Raw genomic sequence first — 23,621 nt, forward strand, 5'->3', positions numbered from 1 at the left:
GACCAGAATCGAAGCATAGTGTCTGAAAGTAGCCTGGCCACACAAGATGTGCAAAACACTATAACCTCTTCACAGCCTCACTCCACTTTGTATTTGAGGGAAATGATTCTAGAAGCTGAAATAGACCAGAGTTCAACAGTCTGGGAAATTTGAAGAAGGAAAAAGGAAGAGAGAAAAAAAAAAACCAAGCCCTGCATTTGCAGAGATGTGAAGAGAACCCAGCTCTCTGAAGTTGGAAGGAAGTGAGAAGACCCTATTTGTGGCTGCAGGAGAGGAAAAGAAAAGAGACCCGCAAGGAAACTACCAACAGATGGTAAATACATTTTTAATTCTTCTGTCATACTGTGTGGACTTGTGCACATTTGTCCTGCTGTGTTAGGCTCCCGAAATAGCTAGCCATGGAATTGCAGAACAGTTCTGCTGCAATTTGAGATTTAGGAAACCATGCTAGCTGACAAAACAGGAAGGGCTCATAGTAGGATGGAGTGGATTTGCTCCCAGTTTGCAGCTCCTCAATGTGGCATCTGCTGTCATTCTTAGTGCAGGAAAATTCTCTCACATGTCAGGTCTCATTGGTGATGTTTTGCAACATACTATCTCAAATTGCCCCCCGAGCCCTAGTTATAATTATTAAATGTTGACACTATGCATATAACTCCCAAAGATTAAAGAGAGTGAGGTCCATTGATTTATGAATCCTGAGTCCTCCAGGGAACATCACAAACACACATGGCAGCCAGATCTCTTCACCTAGTCTTCCTCATACTTTTGGTATGAGGTTGCTCTACAAGAACCTAAAGAGGTAGGACACAAAAGCACATTCAGTTGACTCCACATCTGAGAAGTGACCAGTGATTGGTACCAGGAATGAGTTAGGTTCCCAACCCCAACACCATCTCTCAGTGCATCTGCAAAAAAAACCCACAAGTGTCAATGAATCTAACTGGATGCAGGATAATGAGGAGAGGGTGGCCTATTAATTATCATGTGAAAATATAGCTATATAATGCCATTTTATTAGAACTGGAAAGATCCTTACAGAATCTAGTTCAATTTTTTTTTTTTTCATTTTATAGACAGGAATCTGGGCCAAAGAGTTGCAGGAAATTGGCAAAGATCATACAACTAGTCTGTGGCAAATTCAGTACTGGAACCTAAGACATCTCCCTCCCAGTCCTGTGTTTGTTCTCCTCTAGTCCTCATAGAAGGTGGACACTGCTGTGATGAGCAAAATCCAATTCTAGAAGATTTTGATCATGGCAGCCCGCACACTTGGGTTCTTATAAAGTGAGATGATGGCATTTCTGTCTGGTCTGTAGATGTTTGGGAAACTGGTTGATATTCTTTACAAGTAAGATTTCAAGCTAAAATAGATTTGTTAATTTCTGTCCTAACCCCCTGTGGATTGTTTCTAGATTATATAGCTACCACACTATTTGGCACAGCTGGGATCCTCTTTTCATGAAATAGCAGGGAAGATTGGTAGATAAGAATTAAAAAGCATTGGCAGAGGAGACAGGGAGACTTACACAATTACTTCCTACCCAGTGCCTTCCTGGTCTAGGAACTTCTTCCAGCCTCTTTTGGAGAGAGAGGTAAGTGGGAGGAAAGGGGATTTTTATCTTTTTAGTAAAAGAAAGGATAACAAAAACACTTTAGCACTGCTCAATTTGATGAAATCTTGATTTCACATAGTTTAAGTTTCTACCAGACTAAATATATTCTTGTTCAAAATAACATATATATTCATAGATAACTTTTCCAGTGGATACATATGTAGTTCATTAATAAAAACTCTTCTCAATCAGCTATTTTAAAAAGTGTTCTTTCCTGTTTTCTAGAAAGTTAATCAGTAAGCTCCTCAATAGCTGGTTTGGCAGTAAGGTCTCAAATTTTGCAATTTTAGTCAGCATTTTGCTTTGTTGTTTTGCACATAATTTCAGCAACATTTTATGCTATTTTTGTTGTTGTTGTTCTTTTTGAGACAGTGTCTCACTCTGTCCCCCAGGCTGGAGTGCAGGGGCATGAGCATGGCTCACTACAGCCTCAACCTCCTGGACTCAAGCAAACTTCCTGCCTCAGCCTCTCAAGTAGCTGGGACTACAGGTGTGCACCATCACACCCCGCTAATTTTTTTTCTTTTTTGCAGAGATGGGGGTCTCACTATTGTTGCCCAGGTAGGTCTCAAACTCCTGGGCTCAAGCAGTCCCCCTGCCTTGGCTTCCCTAAGTGTTGGGATTACAGGCCTGAACCATTACACCTCGCCTTATCCTATTTTTATGGTGGTAAAAAATTATACTTGTTAGATATACACATGGAATTCTTTGTTTTGAGAATTAATTTGATCATTTTGAATATTCTTAGGAATTTACTGTCTACTTGATCATGGTGGATAAGCTTTTTGATGTGCTGCTGGATTTGGTTTGCCAGTATTTTATTGAGGATTTTTGCATCAAAATGTGGCACATATACACCATGGGATACTATGCAGCCATAAAAACTGATGAGTTCATGTCCTTCGTAGGGACATGGATGAAGCTGGAAACCATCATTCTCAGCAAACTATCGCAAGAACAAAAAACCAAACACCCCATGTTCTCACTCATAGGTGGGAATTGAACAATGAGAACACATGGACACAGGAAGGGGAACATCACACACCGGGGCCTGTTGTGGGGTAGGGGGAGGGGGGAGGGATAGCATTAGGAGATACACCTAATGTTAAATGATGAGGTAATGGGTGCAGCACACCAACATGGCACATGTATACATATGTAACAAACCTGCACGTGTACCCTAAAACTTAAAGTATAATAAAAAAAATTAAAAAAAAGAAATTCACTGTCTATCTCCATGATCTAGTAATGGAATGGGGGTGGAGGAGGGTAAGAATTATCTTAAGTGAATTATTTTCAGTAGAGCAGTAATGAAGGCACACTTTAGGTTATTTCATTCCTATGATCCAAATTTGATTATCTAGCTAAGATCACTGGGGACATTTGAAGCTTTAATAATTACAGCTCAAGGCCTCAGGAAAAAAAAAATTACGTTTACTACACATTCACACAGCTTTTCAGAGAGTTGCCAAATGAGGGCTGATTTAAAAAATAGATTGATATCAAGATTCCATTTTGAGAGTTCAAACTCTGTTGACATAAAAACAAACGCTAGATTTAAACAATTGTTTTGTGTAGAACAGTTAAACATTGTTTATTTGAAAGAGTAAAAAACATAAGCTATTGATTTTACCTTTCCTTTTGGAGGACAGCTTTAGGATTTTTCCCCTAGAAAGTTTTGAGGCCAGGATTTTTACTACAAGTGCCCTGTTCCCTGACGTGCCAGCACAGCTTTGAAGCTGTCTCAGCTTCTAGGTCAAAGGCTCCCTCCCTGTGGCCAGATGCCAGTCTTATCCTTAGACTCCCATGAGCTTCAGAAATAAATCAACTTTTCAGTAAAATCCACTGACAGCTCTGCTTTACATAAAAGCATGCGGCCTGAGGATGTAATGCAGTTTTGCATTTTAGGTGGATAAGAAAAGAAAGAAAGCATCCCATATCACTGAGAGACCATTTCAAATGGAGTTGCCATTATGAAAGCCAGGGGGGGGCTTGGAGGTATTGCACCCACTCTTCCTGCAGCCTGTCCAACCCCAGCACGAAGTACTCACACAGCAGAAAACCACTGAAGTACAAATGGCTCTACAATGTTCTCATCCTTGTGTAGCGCTGGTTAGTAACATCCATGAATTGAAGAGTGTTGAGCAGGTCAGCACCCTGAGGCCAAAATTTCCTCCTTGTGGTGAGAAAAGAAACAAATGAAAAAATTCCTCTCCGTACAACAATGCAAAGTAATCTCACAATGTTGGAAAATACAAAAGAGGCAAGACATAAAAGAAGGCTTGCTATACTGCTCCATTTGTACAAAATTAAAAAACATGAAAAACTAATCAATCATGTTACACTAATTATACTTGTTTACCTTTGATGAAGAGAGAGGATTAGGATTAGAATGGGACATGATGATGGCTTCTAGGGTGCTAGAAAGTTCTATCTTAACCTGGGTGGTGGTCGCAGAGGTGTGTTTACTTTGTGACACTGCATTTAGAATAATGCTATTCTAAAACATTAGAATAGGGCTGGGCGCAGTGGCTCATGCCTATAATCCCAGTACTTTGGGAGGCTGAGATGGACAGATCACTCGAGATCAGGAGTTTGAGACCAGCCTGGCCAACATGGTGAAACCCTGTCTCTATTAAAAATACAAAAATTAGCGGGGCATGGTGGCGGGTGCCTGTCATCCAGCTTCTTGGGAGGCTGAGGCAGGAGAATTGCTTGAACCTGGGAGGTGGAGGTTGCGGTGAGCAGAGATTGCACCACTGTACTCCAGCCTGGGTGACAGAGCAAGACTTTCTCAAAAAAATATACAGCATTTTTGCATAACTAAACTAATAGATATTGAGAAAAACCGAAAATTAAGACAAGTTCAGGAAAAAAAAAATGACACCAAACCCCATGGTAGGGCAGTGGAAACTCTCATGCCTGGATCCAGGGAATGCTCATTGCAATTATTCTTCTTGGTTAACTGTTTGGCATTATCTACTGAAGTTGAAGACATGCATATTCAGTGATCTGGATTTCCACCCCTGGGTAATATCCAAGAGAAATATGTACACATGAGAACCAGAAGAACAGCAACTCTATTCATAACAACCCTAAACTGAAAACAAGTCAAAATATCAACAGTAGAGAAGATAAATAAAATGTCATATATCCAAACTTGGAATACTATACAGCGCTGAAAACAAATGAACCACAGTACTCTCACAACATGGATGCAACTTAAAAATTAAATGGGCCAGACATGGTGGCTCATGCCCGTAATCCCTGCACTTTAGGAAACTGAGGCAGGAGGATCTCCTGAGGTCAGGAGTTCGAGGCCAGCCTGGCCAACATGTTGAAACCCCATCTCTGCCAAAAATACAAAAATTAGCCAAGCGTGGTGGTGGGTGCCCGTAATCCCAGCTACTCTGGAGGCTGAGGCAGGAGAATCACTTGAACCTGGGAGGCGGAAGTTGCAGTGAATCGAGATCGCGCCTTTGAACTCCAGCCTGGATGACAAGAGCAAAACTCTATCTCAAAAAAAGAACAAAAAACAAAAAATGGTGAGAGGCAAAAAATCATATGCTTCCATATACGTACTTAAAGTTCAAAGAGTAGAAAAAATATATAGTATTTAGCCCTATACACTTAGGTGTTGAAACAATAAAAGCAAGGTCTTGCTCTGTTGCCCAGGCTGGAGTGCAATGGTGTGATCACGGCTCACTGCAGCCTCAACTTCCTATGCTCAAGTGATCCTCCTGCCTCTACCTCCCAAGTAGCTGGGACTATATAGGCGCATGCCACCATGTCCAGCTAATTTTTAAATTTTTCGTAGAAGCAGAGGTCTTGCTATGTTGCTCAGGCTGGTCTCCAACTCCTGGGCTCAAGCAATTCTCCTGCTTTGACCTCCCAAAGTGTTGCGATTACAGGCATGCGCCATCATGCCCAGCTCTGTTCTATTTCTTGACTTGAGTCATGGTTATGTGAATGTTTACTTTATAAAATGGTATTGAGTTGTACTTTTCTATATCATGCACTTTCCCGAATGTATGTTATATTTCACAGTAAAAAGGGTGTTAAAAATCACATGAAACCCAATTATTTGGAGATAGTTATAAATTGAACACCTTGATGTATATATACTCCCAGAACTTCTTTAATGCAATATAATCTGTCCATATTGCTTTGTAGCCTTTAATTTTTTTTTAATTAATGATATGCCCTCTCAAAAGAATTCCTCTTTAGGTTTTTTCCATTTCCACTTAATTTTAACTAAAAGTAAATATCATACAAGCTTTATGCCCCTCTGGAAGCCTAAAGCCATGGAGTGGCTTTCAGGAAATTAGGTTGCTTTAGCCTAAGCTACATTGATTCATAAACCAATCTACAGGATTTTGCCATAGCTCATGGGAGACTTTTCCTTCTCTGTTAATAATGTTGCTGCTTCAGAAGAGGAAAGCCTCTTTCCATCTCTTCAGAGTGCTAGCTCTGCAACAGAACAGGCCAGGAAATGAGGGGGAAAGGCCAGCGCAGAGGAGGGGACAGGGAGCTTGAGGCAGGGAAGGAGATCATCTTAGAACTGATTGCAATGTCTGCCATGCTGAGCTCATGCCTAGCCTGTCCTAGGCAACAACAGGAAGCAGATTTTCGAAGTGATCTAGGGATTCAAAATAAAAAAAAGTAGTTTCATTGCTTTTTCTTGCCCCTGGGATGGAACCAGTGTGCTTCCCTCTGCCTAGAACACCCTCCCCTTTCCCTTGTCCAATCTCCAACCATCCTCCCTGTTCTTCACTGTGTCATCATCGTAGCCATTCACAGTCAAAGAACCCATCAATGAGCATCCAAACCTGAAGGGGACCACATGAGAGCCCCATGGCACCCTGTATTTACCCCGCCACAGCATTCATCAGCCTATGCCGAAGTTACTATTTTCTTGTCTACGAATACTCCACTAATCTGTAAACTCCATGAACACAAGGTCAGTCTGTTTCACTGTAGTAATTCCAAGCACCAGGATATATTGGCCCTTGATAATATATTCCTTGGATGCATGAAAATCAGGGTGATGCGTGAAGTGAGATGGGACCTGGGGTGGGGGAAGGATTTATTTTGTATTTATTTATTTGTTTGTTTGTTTGTTTGTTTGTTTGTTTGTTTTAGAGACAGGATCTAGCTCTCTTGCTCAAGCTGGAGTGCAGTGGTATGATCAAAACTCACTACAGCCTGCAACTAGTGATCCTCCTGCCTCAGCTATAGCTAAAACTATAGGTGCACACCACCATACCTGGCTAATTTTCTTTCTTTCTTTCTTTCTTTTTTCTGACAGAGTCTTTCTCTGTCACCCAGGCTGGAGTGCAGTGGCGTGATTTTGGCTCACTGCAACCTCCACCTCGCCTGTTCAAGCAGTTCTCTTGCCTCAGCCTCCCAAGTAGCTGGGATGACAGGCGTGAGCCACCACACCTGGCTAATTGTTTTGTATTTTTAGTAGAGACGGGGTTTCACCATGTTGGCCAGGCTGGTTTTGAACTCCTGACCTCAAGTGATCCGCCTGCCTCAGCCTCCCAAAGTGCTGGGATTGTAGGCATGAACCACTGCGCCCGGCCACCTGGCCAAGTTTTTAAAGGGGGCCTTGCTCTGTTGCCCAGGCTGGTCTCAAACTCCTGGCCTTAAGCAGTCCTCCTGCCTTGGCACCCCAAAGTGCTGGGATTACAGGCATGAGCCACTGCACCTAGCCAGGGAGGGATTTAAATTATGCTTCCCCAGTCCCTTCATCTGTAGAGCACAAATGGCTTCAGGTTGTCCAATCTGAAGAAATATGCTAACACAGGATGGCACAACATTTTAAAATCTACAACTGTTCAGTTTCAAATACCTACTGGTAATAGCACTTTGCATTTGTATAGTGTTTGATATTAAACAGTTTCACGAATTATACAATTTCAACAACAAAGCCTCTGAGGTAAACTGGGACGATGTTAATATTACCATTTTGCAGATTAGAAAATTGTCTGAAAAAGGGTAAGTACCTAGGCCCACATCACATGATCAGTTTTTAGTACAAGCCAGGGACTAGTGACCCCTTAGGTGCTGAAAGGGAAACAAATAGAGTGTGTACTGCATACGGATATATTTTCAGGGACAAGGGACGTTAAATAAATAATGTGACACCTTTCTGACTTTTTGATCTTCAGTAGATATTTCTTCCCTGTTGGAGTATATCCAGAGAGAAAGGTAAGAAGTCACATGTTCATCACATTCTTTATGCAACAGTAGTTAAAAGACATGAATCTGGACTAACTGCATCTATCAAACATAAAAAGATTTCACCATGTGCTGACAATGGGGAAAATAGTTTTGGTTTTTGTTGTCTGGCCCCCTCTCTTCTCTGAACATAAGCTCTTTTTCTTGTGGTGATCTTGGCAGAAGAAATGCAGTAGGACAGAGGGGTTGGAGGAGGAGAAAGAAAAGGAAAGTAGAAGAAGATGGTCAGACATTGACAATGCGGACAGGAGAAAGGGGTGGAGAGCAATGGGGTGGGGCCAAGGGAAGGACCCACAGCAAGCTTTGATTCTCTGGGTTGTGCCACTCAAGAAAACCAGCTGCAGCAGCATCACCTGGGATCTGGTGAGAAATTCAGAATCTCAGTCCCCAACTCAGACCTACTCAATCAGATTCTGCATTTTAACAAGATCCCCAACTACTTCCTATGCACATTACAGCTTGAGAAGCCCTTAGTTGCCCCCAACCAGTCTGAGCCAGTCCTGATCAGTGTCATCAGCCTTAGACCTATTAATAGATGAAACTGGTTTGGTTGCCTAGAGACCTGGAAATCTGGTTGCTCCGTTCAGACTCCAAGTCTCAATGTTCTCTTACCACTTTGGCCAAAGCCCTGTGACTCCCAATCTGCCTCGGTTTCTCTGCTGAGTGTTTCAGTTCTCGCAGAGGTTGGATCCTTGTACTGAATCCCAGCCACCTACGCCTGGGTCCTGATTCTCTGCCAGACTGTGGCTCCCCACCTTCCTTTGGGAAGCAGGATGTGATTTCCTACTCTGGTGGCATCTTCTGGCTTGGGGCCCACTGTGACTAGACTGACCACCTGGAACCGTGCTGGATTTTGAGTATTGTCACCTGGATTTCTTCCAGAACTGTGCTCTGCTGGCAGATAAGACTGACTCTGATATCCGCATAGCCTGGGCCTCTGAGCTAGTCACACCCTTTGACAGCCGCACACAGCCTCCCTGGCTGTCCTTTGGGGATTGGCTAGCTTCTGTCCCGCTGGGTCTTGGCTGCTTCCCCCTTCCCACTGGCCCATGTTGATGTGGTCCTAGCCTGTTCTGTACCTAAATGTCTCCTACAAAACAGGAGGAGGCCACAGTCCCTTCTCTCTATTAACATCCATGACTCCATGGGCCTGTTTCTGTGTGGGCCTTGAAATTCCAAAGACTACCCTTGTAGCTCTTTAGGTAAAAGATATTCTAAAAGTCCTAGATGACTTGGTGTAAACAGGCTGAATGGTTTTGCATAGCTTGTCTTTTTGGCCCTTTTTCCAAGGTGGAGAAAAACTTCTTTGTTACCTGACTTACTTTATAAATACAAGGCCAATCTATACAGAAGCTCAATAATTTCTCTGGTTATCACACAACCACTTTACTTTGACTGCTGGTGTTGTACCTCCTGCCATGCTCGATTTATGGTGGTACATTATACGAAGTATATCACATCTGCTACTGTGTTTTAAGCCAGCATGAAATGGCATGAAGTTCAAAACAATCAGGTTGGCTGTCAGTGATGGAGGCCAATTTTTAAACGAACATTACTCTCCATTAATGAACAATAGGGCATGATTTCTTTAAAATGGTTGCATCATTTTTATTCCTGAAAACTATTCTCATGGTGATTACAAATAAAGGGGTGAGGGGAGAAGAAGAAAGAAAACAGAAAGAAAGGAAGTGTGGCAGCACCCGCAGTAGCTAAGTAATGGTGTGGGAGTTGTTTCCATTATTTACATACATAACGCTTTTCACAAGAATCCAAATGTCTTACAAAAGAAAATACAACACACATTGCAACAAGACTCAGCAACACAGTAAGGTATAAAGAAAACAATTACTCAAAGGAAAATTTCAATCTAGCATAAATCATTTGCCTAAAAAGAATGGATAAGTATCCATTAACTGAATTTCCCCATACAAAGGTATGCACAGGGTGGTGTTTGCCAAGTAATATGCAAAATAGAGGTAAAAGATAGTAATAAAAGTATATCTAATATCATTTGAATGAGAAATACACATTATTTAAGGAAGTCACTTCAACTTCTAAAGTTGCATGACAATCTCATTGAATTAGCAGATATGGAGATATATATATAGAGATACACAGATATATACACACACAAACACACACACACACATACACATTTTCCAAAAGGCACTCTTGGCTGAGCAAAGTCAAAGGTTCTAGGAAGATAGGAAATATAAATTTTCATTAGTCATTCATGGCTCAGTTTCATTGCGCTTTTCATAAGGACCAAATTTACTCAGAATGGACTTTAATTGATAAATCATGAAGAAACTGTATTAGAAGTTTGAGTAAAAACACCAATTTTGAGGGATATCATGAAAGTACTCCTTTAGTTGCTTTCAGTTTTATGTCTGCTTTTATGGCATAATTTGAACAAGCTTCCTTCCATTTATCCAACCATTCAAACTTTGGGAAAAAGGGAAGCCCAATACGGGGAAAATGCTCTCAGGAAAAATTGCAAAAATGTTGCAGAAGCTTAAAACCTGATAATTATATAGAACATCACATCACTACTAGTGCTATTACAACATTAGTGTGTGTAGTTACAGTCAAACCACTCACGATTACGATGTCATTTTTCTTCTTTGTGTCTCTTTTGTTTTCACAAGTCACGTGGTAAAATCAACAAATACTACATCATCCCTCTGAGGATTCAGCTGTGGAAAAAGCATCCACTTGCTCATCTTTAGGGTAGCTATTATTAGCTTGCTTTGATTTTCTCATACGATACATACTCATGCTTATTAAGCTGTTTGTATGCTTCCTTTGTCATATTTTTCCATGGATATGCTATTGCTATGCAGTGCACTCTGGTGAAACCCAGAGTTACCCATTTCCACAGGCCTTTCTAAAATTAATATAATCCATCTATCTTTTAAAACATTATTTTTAAAAAGACATGCAACATCACATTTGCAATGAGAGTGAACATTTCTAAAGAAAATATTACCGTATCTGTACTAGACTGAATAGCATGCACCCACATTCCTTTGCCAAAAATTCTTGCCCACCTAGAATTTGTGAATATGACCCTATTTGGAAATAAGCTCTTTGCAGATGTAATCAAGTTAAAATGACGTCATACCAAATTAAGGTGAGTCCTAAATCCAATAGCTGATGTCCTTACAAGAAGGCCATGTGGAGACACAGATACACATAGGGAGAAGACGGGCACATAAAGACAGAGGCATTTTTTTCTTGGCCATCTGAGGAGCAAGGAGAAGACAGCCATCTGCGAACTAGGAAAAGGGCCCTCACCAGACACCAGATCTGCCAGCACTTTGATCTTGGACTTCCCAGCCTCCAGAAACTGTGAGAAGTAAATATTCACTGTTCAAGGCACCCAGTCTATGGATTCTGTTATAGCATCCCTGCCTGGCAAAGACAGCTTGGAATAGATTCTACCTCACAGCCTTCAAAGGGAGTGTGGCCCTGCCAAAACCTTGATTTTTGACTTCCAGCCTCCAGAGCTGGAGAGAATAAATTTCTGTGTCCTAAGCCACCCTATCTGTGATGTTGTGCTATGGCAGCCCTAGGAAACCAATACAACTCTCAATCTCCATATTGTGAAATAAGTAAGTCAATTATACAAAGACTTAATACTAGCTTTTCTGTAAATGATGAAAGTAGGGAAGGCAAAGGCTACTTGTCACAATGAGGAGGTAAGTGTGTACCAAAGGTATGATTAGAAATTGGTCAACATCATTAATCATTAGAGAAATGCGAATCAAAACTGCAATGAGATACCATCTCACACCAGTCAGAATGGCTGTTGTTAAAAAGTCAGAAAATAACAGATGCTGACAAGATTGCAGAGAAAAGGGAGTACTTACACACTGTTGGTGGGAGTGTAAATTAATTCAACCATTGTGGAAAGCAGTATGGCAATTCCTCAAAGAGCTAAAAGCAGAACTACCATTTGACCCAGCGATTCCATTACTGGGTATATTCCCAGAGGAATAGAAATCATTCTACCATAAAGACACATGCACACAAATGTTTATTGCAGCACTGTTCACAATAGTAAAGATATGGAGTCAACCTAAATGCCCATCAATGACAGATTGGACAAAGAAAATGTGGTACATATACACCATGGAATACTACGCAGCCATAAAAAAGAACAAGATCATGTCTTTTGCGGGAACATGGATGGAACTGGAGGTTTTATCATCCTTAGCAAACTAATGCAGGAACAGAAAACCAAATACAGCATATTCTCACTTATAAGTGGGAGCTAAATGATTAAAACTAATGAACACAAAGAAGGAAACAACAGACTCTGGGACCTACTTGAGGGTGGAGGGTGGGAGAAGGGAGAGGAGCAGAAAAGATAACTATTGAGCACTGGGCTCAATACCTGGGGGATGAAATAATCTATACAGCAAACCCCCAAGGCACGTGTTTACCTATGTAACAAACCTTCACATGTACCCCCAAACCTAAAATAAAAGTTAAAAAATAATAAAATAAAACAGTGCTTGGCCCATTAAAAAAAATAAATTGGTCATTCTAGCATCACAAAGCAGGTAAAACTATAAAAGAATGAAAGTTTCAGGTAAAGCACAAAGGCACAGAGATCACATTTTAAAGTGAGGTATGAGAATCTGACTCTGCAAAATTTGCCAAGGAGGTTGTCAAAAACTGATTACATGGCTTTACGTTACATGGTGGATTTATTTGTAAATAAAAAGTACATTAATAAATGGGAACTAGAGATTAGAGGAGAGGATTGTTCTGGACAGAAGTAGTCTGTGTGCTGGGTATTTTCCCCCACTCACCTTCCTTAGTCTAGTAGGGGCAAAGAGAGGGAGAGTGATTCCCTTGGATCAGACATGGACCACCTGAATATGGTGAACAGAACTCAACAGGGAGAAGCTAGAGGTGGTACCAGATTCCTGGAGGCTGAGGAAAGAGTAAATGATCAGCCACGTTCACATGTATTCATCCCTCCGTCGGAAAAAGCAGGTGACTCTACACTGAAATTCTAATTTTAATGAAAAAAATGCAAATGAAAGAGGTCCTACCCTGAGGTGTCTCCAAAGAACTCATACAACACCAACAAGAGAGACAACTTGAATACCTGTCAAAGTAAGAGAACTCTGATGCTATAGACGAGTACCAGGCAGGTAAGAACTGTCCTACTTCCCTTTCCTCATCTTCCTCCTGGTACTCCAACTCTGGAGAAGTATGAGAGCACATTTAGAAAGATGAAGAAGGACAGGTGCGGTGGCTTATGCCTGTAACCTCAGCACTTTGGGAGGCCAAGGTGGGAAGATGGCTTCAGGCCAGGAGTTTGAGACCTGCCTGGGCTACATAGCAAGCCCTTGTCTCTAAAAAAATTTAAAAATTAGTTGGGCATAGTGGTGCATGCCTTTAGTCATAGCTACTTGGGTGGCTGAGGCAGGAGAAACCGCTTGAATCCGGGAAGTGGAAGTAGCAGTGAGCTGAGATCTCACCACTGCGCTCCAGCTTGGGCAACAGAGCAAGACCTTGTCTCACAAAAAAAAAAAAAAAAAAAAAAGAAAAGAAAAGAAAAGAAAAAGATAAACACAGTGAGCTGTGGAGAGACTTAGAAAAGGCACCTGATCCATCTGTAAAAGCTCATGGAGGGCTTGTTAAGGGAGATGACAGCAAAGTTGAGTCCTGAAAGTGAGGAAAATTTAGAAAGTATGTGTTCAGCAAACCCTAAGTACTGTTCTATGGAAGCATCACTGAGTGCAAGGGGGAGGGAAAAGAGATTGAGCTACAGACAAGCAGGAGCCCAAACATGAAGGGATTTCCATGCTATATTAAGGCATGTAGACTTAATCCAGTCAGTCAGAATATATATTATTCAATTGACTTAAAATCAATGAGAAACTACTGAAGCATCTTTTACAAGGGAATGATAAGGCCTAGTATCTTAGGTGTATCAGTCTAGTTGCAGTATGGAAAATGGCTTTGAGAGGTATAATATAGTCAAGAAGCCCAGTAGGGAAAGTATTAAAGTAATCCAGGTAAGAAAAAATGGAAGAAGAGATGGAAAAGGCAGAATAATTTTACAGCAATGTGTTATAGATTGAATTGTTTCCCCACCCCCAAATTCATATGTTGAAGGCCTAAGCCCCAGTGTATTTGGAATGGGGCCTTTGGAGATAATTAGATTTTAATGAGGTCGTGAGTGTTAGACACTCATGATGGAATTAGTGCCCTCTTAAGAAGAGACACCAGAGTGCTCTCTTTCTCTTTCTCATTCTGTTTCCCCTCCTGCCATGTGAGAACACAGCAAGAAGGTGGCCCTCTACAAGCCAGGAAGAGAGCCCTCCCCAGGAAGTAAATTGGCTTGCACCTTCCTCTTGGACTCCCAGCCACCACAATCATGAGAAAATAAATGTCTGTTGTTTAAGCCACCCAGTCTGTGGTATTTTGTTGTGGCAGCCCAAGCTGATTGAGACACAATGGAAGTGGAATGAAAGATATGATAATTTATTCAATACAGGAAATAGATGAGTGAGGAGTCAAGGGTTGGATGAGTGTTGAGGTTTAGTGTGCAAAAAGAAAAGTAGACCTAAAATAAGGAACACTGTTAAAGAAGGGGGACCTGATAGAGACCAAAGAAAGCAGCCAGAGAGGTTTAGGGAAAGCAGAAAAGGCTAGTGGGTGGGAATGTTTTCAAAAAGAAGATAATGTTCAATTTGTGCAAATTCTATACAGATGTCAAGTGAGATCAAGTTGAAAGGTATCTGCTGGCTTTGGTGATAAATGTCTCTGGAGATTCTGGCAAGAATAGTTTAAATGTTGTGAGGGCAGAAAGGAAACTGCAGTTGTTAAAAAGGGAACGAGATGTCATGAAGTACAGACAGCAAGTATAGAAGGCACATTTGAGAATCCTGGCTGTAAAGTAAGGAAAAGGTGGAGAGGTGATGAGAAGGGAGGCAAGTGGGATTTTTTGTGGGGAGCTATGATGGGAGACAAGATTTTTGGGAGGAATGGTGTTGAAGAAGAGTTAGAAGAGAGACAATTGAAGTCAGGTTCCTAAGTGTACAGGCTGTGATGGGCTACATAGCTCAGGTGCACTGACTGCCTTTAGAAGGAGGGGCTTCATCCTTCATCATGAGAGGAAAGTAAGGATGCTGTATTGGTCTATTCTCATGTTTTTATAAAGAAACCCCTCAAACTGGGTAATTTATAAAGAAAAGAGTTTTAATTGGCTCACAGTTCCACAGGCTGTACAGGAAGCATGAATGCTGGTATCTTCTCAGCTTCTGGGGAGGCCTCAGGAAACTTACAATCATGGTAGAAGGCAAAGGGGGAGCAGCACTTCACATGGACAGAGAAGGAGCAAAAGAGAGACAGTAAGGATGTGCCACACATTTTTAAACAACCAGATCTTGTGAGAATTCACTCATTATCATGAGAACAGCACTGAAGGGATGGTGCTAAACCATTCATGAGAAAAATCCCAATGATCCAATCACTTCCCACCAGGCCCCACTTTCCATATTGGGGATTAAAATTAAACATGAGATTTGGGTGGGGACACAGATCAAAACCATATCATTCCATCCTGGCCCCTCCCAAATCTCATGATCTTCTCATATTGCAAAATACAATCATGACTTCCCAATAGTCCTCCAAAGTCTTAACTCATTCCAGCATTAACTCAAAAGTCCAAGTTGAAAGTCTGATCTGAGACAAGGCAAGTCTCTTCCACAGATGAGCCTGTAAAATTAAAACTAAGTTATTTACTTCCAAAATACAACGGGGGTAAATATTTGGTAAATATTCTCATTCCAAAGGAGAGAAATTGATCCAAAAAAGTGGCTACAGGCCTGATGCAAGTCCAAAACCCAGCAGGACAGTCATTAAATCTTAAAGCTCCAAAAAAATCTTATTTGAGTTTATGTCCCACATCCAGGACACATGGTGTGAGGGGTGGGCTTCCAAGGCCTTGGGCAGGTCCACCTCTGTGGCTTTGTAGAATTCAGCCTCTGGGGCTGAATCATTGAGTGCCTGTGACTTTTCCAGGTGAAGGGTGCAAGCTGTGAATGGTAGATCTACCATTCTGGGGTCTAGGATGGTGGTTCTCTTCTCACTGCTCCACTAAGCAGTGCCCCAGTGAGAACTCTGTGTGGGGGCTCCAACCTTGCATTTCCCCTGCATGCTGTCCTAGTAGAGGTTCTCCATGAGGGCTCTGCTCCCACAGCAGGCTTCTGCCTGGAAATCCAGGCTTTTCCATACATCCTCTGAATCTTAGGTGGAAGCTCTCAAGCCTCAACTCTTGCATTCTGTGCACTGGAAGGCCTAACACCGTGTAGAAGCTGCCAAGTCTTACAGCTTGTACTCTCTGAAGCAGCAACCTAAACTGTACCTGGGACCCTTTGAGCCAAGGCTGAAGCTGGAGTGGCTGGGATGCAGGGACCAGTGTCCTAAGGCTGTGCAGGGAATCAGGGCCCTGGGCTTGGCCCATGAAACCATTCTTCCCTCCTAGGCCTCAGGGCCTGTGATGGGAGGGGCTGCCACAAAGGTCTCTGAAATCCCTTCAAGGCCTTTTCCCCATTGTTTTGGTTATTAGCACATGGCTCCTTTTTACTTATGCAAATTTCTGCAGCCTGCTTGAATTCCTCCCCTGAAAACGGGCTTTTCTTTTCTACCACATGGGAAGTCGCAAATTTTTCCAAACTTTCACTTTCTGCTTCCCTTTTAAATATAAGTTCCAACTTTACGTCATTTCTTTGCTCACACACATAAGTAGGTTGTTAGAAGTGGCCAGGTCACATGTTGAAGGCTTTGCTGCTTTAGAATTTCTTTCTGCCAGATACCCTAACTCATCACTCTCAAGTTCAAAGATCCACAGATCCCTAGGGCAGGGACACAATTCAGCCAAGTTCTTTGCTAAGTCATAACAAAAGTGACCAGTTGCCAATAAATTCCTCATTTCCATTTGAGACCTCATCAGCCTGGCCTTCACTGTCCATATCACTATCAGCATTTTGGTCACAACCATTCAACCAGTCTCTAGGAAGTTCCAAATTTTCCCTCATCTTCCTGTCTTCCTCTGAGCCCTCCACACTCTTCCAACCTCTGTCTGTTAGCCAGTTCCAAAGCTGCTTTCACATTTTCAGGTATCTTTATAGCAATGCCTCACTCCTCAGTATTAATTTTCTATATGAGCCCATTCTTGCATTGCTATAAAGAAATACCCAAGACTTGGTAATTTATAAAGAAAAGAGGTTTAATTGGCTCATGGATCTGCAGGATGTACAGAAAGCATGATGCCGGCATCTGCTTGGCTGCTGGGAAGGCCTCAGGAAACTTACAATCATGGCAGAAGACAAAGGGGGAGCAGCACTTCATATGGCCAGGGAAGGAGCAAGGCAGGGAGGGAGGTGCCACCCACTTTAAACAACCAGATCTCATAAGAACTCACTCACCATCATGAATATAGCACCAAGAGGGCAGAGCTAAACCATTCATGAGAAACCACACCTATGACCCAATCACCTCCCACCAGGCCCCACTTCCAATGTTGGGGATTACAATTGAACATGAGATTTGGGTGAGGACACATATTCAAAGCATATCAGATTGGTGCAGATGTATGTAGGTGTGGAGATAATTCTACCCAATGGATTCCATTTTCTCCATGAGATAGCAGGCAAGAGTGAGGTAGGTAGGGAGATGTTAGAATAGGGGATGGAAGGAGGTGGCTTGAGTAACTGCTATGAGGTGTGGGAGAGAGAGAGAGCTGATCATAAACACAGTAGGAATGGCCATCAGTGTGGAAGCAAGTTGAATTTGTACCCCAAGGAATTTCAATGCTTCGATTCCCTTGTCTGTGCAATTTTCTCTTTCCTACTCAAGTAAATATGAAAAGAAGGCAGATAATTAGATTGTTACAAAGTTTGAATTTTGCTATGATTGAGAAAGAAGAACAAGGTGAAAAAAGTTGAAGACTGTGGCAAAGAGAGTTGTCCAAATGAAAGTCCATGAGGTCTAATTAGATAGGGATGGAAGTGAATATGGGCAAAGGCTCACAGATAATAAAGCAGTAAAGTCAAGACACTGGACATCTTCATAAGGCAGAAAAACAAGTATATTGAGTATAAAACAGGCAGAGAGCTAGAAGCAAAAAGATGAAGAATTGAGTGATGTTTGAATTTAAGATTTTTAAGGTACTACAGTTCTTGGTGGGCTTTGATCATGGGTGGCTAAAATGGAGTGAAAGTAAAGTTGAAAGTATAGTTGAGGAGGTCAAATAATTTAAGTTAGGTGCTCAGAGTGTTTCTACTTCCAGTAAGATGGAGTAGACATAATTTTCCCTAGTCCTCTTCCAAAGTACAACTAAAAAACCATATATATATCATATATATATACACCATATATATATCATATATATATACACCATATATATATCATATATATATACACCATATATATATCTATATATACACCATATCTATATCTATCTATCTATATCTATATCTATATCTATATCTATATCTAATCTATATATAAAAGACTGAAATGAGAAAACAGAAAGCTGACCAGATAGGGATCTTGAGACTGGAGAAATGAAATGGTAGTGAATTCCCTGGATTTTCTTTTTGTCTCACATATGGCAGACTTGGAGTGGAAGAAGCCAGTCAAAACAGTAATGGGCATAGACAAAAAACAAAACAAAACAAAACAAAAGCACTCATAAAATCTGCTCTCTTTAGCCAAAGGACCAGGAAAGAGACAGTTTAGCAAGACAGAAGACTTTTACACCATAACCAGTTGACTACAGCCAAACACCACAAAATAACTGTGGTCCACCATGACCAGCAAAGGCCATGTGGAGAGCCTGTATTTCCACACTTACCAGGCTATAATGAAGCATTCCACCTTTTTGCTAGGGTAGTGTCAGAGAAGACAGTTGAGTCCTGGGACTTTCGCCCTTGTGGGTGGTAACTAGTCCTCCTGTGCTCTCCATCCCCCAGGATATGGGTTGAGACTACATAGGGAGTATGGACTGAGATTTCGTGGCTGCAGTGACAAGGCCTCCCTCCCTCTCCCCATTGGGATGGTGTGAGAGGAAGTCTAGGAGTACTTAAGAGTATCCCCACTGGATTGTCAAAGGAGGCCAAGTGGAGAACTTGAACTTCAACCCTCCCCTGGCAGTCATGAGGCAGCACTCCAAACCCCATGTTCTGTAGAAGCAGTGTCATAGGAAGCCAGCTAAAACAGAAGGTTGACTATATAACACACTTATTGTTAACTATAGTCAACCTTATATTTAAGTATTTATAGCAAAATATCACTGTATTATATGTGATATACTTTTATACAACTGGCATCACAATAGGTTTATGTGCACCAGCATTGCCACCAACATGTGAGTAATGCTTTGTGCTACAATGTTATGACAGCTACAACGTTACTAGGTGATAGGAATTTTTCAGCTCCATTATAATCTTATGGGACCACCGTTGCATATGCAGTCCATCATTGACAAAAACATTGTATATATAGCACATGGCCATATGTACAATTTTTCTTTATCAATTATATCTCAATAAAGCTGGGAAAAACTTTAAAATACATTTAAGAAACAAAGTTAAAGTAATAAATAAGAAGTCAGAAATAAAGGTGTCAGCAGAGCCATGCTCCCTGTGAAGTCTCTAGGGAAGAATCCTTCCATGTCTTTTCCTAGCTTCTGGTGGCTTTTTGATCCTTGGCATTCCTTGGCCTGTAGCTGCATCACTCCAATCTCTGCTTCCATCATTACATGCCTTTCTTCCCCCGTGTGTATCTGTGTGTCTTCTTCTTATAAGGACATTAGTCATTGGATTTAGAGAGCCTACTAATATAAATATAACTAATTATACCTGCAAAGACCCTATTTCCAAATAAGGTCACATTTTAAGGTTCCAGGTGAATATAAACCTCAAAGTTAATGAAATAAGACAATCAAGAGATGGCAACAGGTATAAGACAGATATGTTAGAATTATTTGACAAAGATTTTAAAGCATTGTAAAAATGCTCCAATGAGCAATTATAAAAACACTTAAAAATGAAAAAATAGAAAATCTCAGCAAAGAAAAAGAATATATAGGAAGAATCAAATAAAATTTCCAGAACAGGAAGATACAACAATTGAAATAAAAAGCTCAGTGGATGAGCTGAACAGGAAAGTAGAAAGTACAGGAGGAAAGAATCAGTAAATGGAAGATGACTAGAAATTACCGATCTAAACAACAGAAAGAAAATACACTGAAAATAATGAACAGAGCCTTAGGCACCTGTGGGACAATAACAAAAGGTCTAACATTCATATCATCAGAATGTTTTGGTAGGGAGAAGAGAGGAGAAAGGGGACAGGGCTGAAAAAAGTACTCAGAAATAATGGCTGAAAAGTTCCCAAATTTGGGGAAAGACACAAACCTATAGATTCAGAAAGGTGAGAAAATCCCAAGCATAAAACCCCTCTGCAAAGCACATGACAGGCAAGTTTCTGAAAACTGAAGACAAAGAAAAAAGTCTTGAAAGCAGCAAAGAGAAATGACACCTTACCTTTAGGGAAAAACCAATTTCAATTACAGTGGATTTCTCATCAGAAACTATGTAGCACAACATTTTTTAAGTGCTGAAAGAAAAAAAAATTATCAACTTAGAATTCTATAACTAGGGGAAATATCCTTCAGGCATAAAAGCAAAATCGAGACATTCTCAGATGAAAGAAGACTAAGAGAATCTGTTACCAGCAGACCTACCAAAAAGAATGGCTAAAGGAAGCCTTTTAAACATCAGAAGGAAGAAACAACCTGGTAAGCAAAAATATGGGTAAATATAATAGACTTTCTTTCTCCTCTTGAGTTTTCTAAATTATGTTTTACCATAGAAGCAAAAATGATAACATTGTCTGATATGGTTCTAAATATATGTACAGGAAATAACTAAAGATAATTTTTTAAAGAGCTGGGTAAAGAGACATAAAGGGAGATTTACAGTTCACTTAAACTGGTAAAACAACTGCATCAGTAGACTGTGATAAGTTATGTAAACATAGTGTAATACTTAGAACAACCACTAAAAAAGCTATACAAAGAGATAGTCTCAAAAACACTATAAATAAATAGTTTATTTTTCAGAATTCTGAAACAATGTTAAGTAACCGACAGGAAGGAAGAAAACAGGACATAATGCAGAGAGAACACGTAGAAAAAAAAAGACTTAAGCCCTAAAATATTAATAATACATTAAATGTAAATGGTCAAAATAGACGTTGACAGGCTGGATTAAAAAACATGATCCAACTATATGCTGTCTATAAAAAACTCACTTCAAATATAACTATACAGGCAGGTTGAAACTAAAAGGATGGAAAAAGATATATCATAGGAACATTAATCAAAAGAAATGAGAAATGGCTATATTAACATCAGACAATATGGACTTCAGAATAAAGAAAATTACCCAAGATGGAGAAGGATGTTATATGGCAATCGTAAATATCTACATACCGAACAACAGATCTGCAAAATATGTGTAGCAAAAATTGATTTCAATGAAAGGATAGGCCAGGCACAGTGGCTCACTCCTGTAATCCCAGCACTTTGAGAGGCCAAGGCAAGTGGGTCACTTGAGGTCAGGAGTTCCAGACCAGCCTGGCCAACATGGTGAAGCCCCGTCTCCACTAAAATTACAAAAATTAGCCAGGTGTGGTGGTGCACGCCTATAATCCCGGCTACTTGGAAGGTTGAAGCAGGAGAATGGCTTGAACCTGGGAGGCGGAGGTTGCAGTGAGCTGAGATCACACCACTGCACTCCAGCCTGGGCAACAGAGCAAGACTCCATCTCAAAAAACAATAATAAGAATAAATGAAAGGATAAATAGATATATACATGATTATATTTAGTGACTTTAAACTCCTTTCTCAACAATTGATAGAATAATTAGGCAGAAAATCAGCAAGGATATAGAAGAATCCAACAAACCCATCAATCCATAAAATCAAATTGGTATTTATACAAGAGCAGAATACATTATTTAAGTGTCCTTAGAACATGTGCCAACATCAACATATCCCGGGCCATGAAATGAACCTCAATAATTTTAAAGAGTCGAAATCATACAGAGTTCTCGAACTACAATGGGATCAAACTAAAAACCAGTAAACAGAAAGAAAATCGAAAAATCTCCAAACACTCAGGAACTAAACACTGCAGTTCTAAATAACTCAAGGGTCAAACAAAATCTCAAAAGAAATTGATGCATTGAACTGAATGAAGATAAAACATAGCAAAATTGTGGGATGATGCTAAAGCAATGCTGACAGGGACATTTATAGCACCAAATGCACATTAGAAAAAGGGAGAAGAACAAAATCAACGATCTAAGATTTCACCTCAAGCATGTAGAAAAGGAAGAGCAAAGCAAATTCAAAGCAAACAGAAGGAAGGAAATAATGAAAATAAAAAGACAAATCAATGAAATAGAAAACAGGAAAACAAGAGGGAAAATCAATAATACAAAGAGCTGCCTTCAAAAACATCAATACGTTCTTCTAATAACCTTGACAAAGATAAAGGAGAGAAGATACAAATGACCAATATCAGGAATGAAAGAAGATAACACTACAGACCCTAAAGACACTAAAAGATAATAAGGGAACACTATACAAAACCTTAAGCATGTACAGCTGACAGTGCAGATAAAATAGATCAATTCTTCAAAAATAAGAAGCTGCCGCACCTGACTCAATACAAAATAAATAATTGGAATGGCCCTATCATCATTAAGAAAATTGAATTTGTAAGTTAATAATTCCCCCCAAAGAAGTCTCCTGGCTTAAATGATTTTACTGGAAAATTCTACCAAACGTTTGGACAATAAGTACCAATTTTGCAATCTCTTACAGAAAATAAAAGAGGAGAAATCACTTCTCAATTCATTTTATGAAGCTAGTATTATCCTTATACCAATGCATACAAAGGCAGTATCAAATAAAAAAACTTCAGATCAAGAGTCTCATAAATATAGGGTGCAAAAATCTTTAACAAAATATTACAAACAGAATTCAGCAAATATACAAAGAAGTATACACCATGACTAAGTGGGGTTTAGGCCAAGGATGCAAGGGGTTCAATATTTGAAAATCTATCAGTATAATCCATCATATTAACAGGCATAGAACCCAGAAACAGACCCACACAAATATGCTCGGTTAGTTTTTACAATGGTGCAAAAGTGATTCAATGGAGAGAAGATAGCTTTTTCCGCAAATAGTGCTAGGGAACTGGACATTTATCAACAAAAATATTGAACCTCAACCTTATACAATAATGAACTTACAATGTGTCACAGAATTAAATATAAAACAAAAAGCTAAACACCTTATAGGAAAAAAAATAGGAGCCTCTCTCTGGAATCTAGGGCCAGGTAAACAACTCCTAGACTTGACACTGAAAGTACAATTCATAAAAGGAAAAATTGGTGAACTAGACTTCATCAAAATTAAAAATTTTTTCTCTGTGAGAGACACAGGATGAAAAGAATGAAAAGACAAGCTACAAACTGCAAGAAAATATTTGCAAACCACATATACAACAAAGGCAACAATCCAATTAGAAAATGAACAGGCTGGGCGTGGAGGCTCACGCCTGTAATCCCAGCACTTTGGGAGGCCGAGGTGGGCGGGTCACAAGGTCAAGAGTTGGAGTGAAACACTGTCTCTACTAAAAATACAAAAATTAG

Source organism: Pan paniscus, chromosome 5 (assembly GCF_029289425.2).
Source record: "Pan paniscus chromosome 5, NHGRI_mPanPan1-v2.0_pri, whole genome shotgun sequence".
Lineage (NCBI taxonomy): Eukaryota > Metazoa > Chordata > Mammalia > Primates > Hominidae > Pan > Pan paniscus.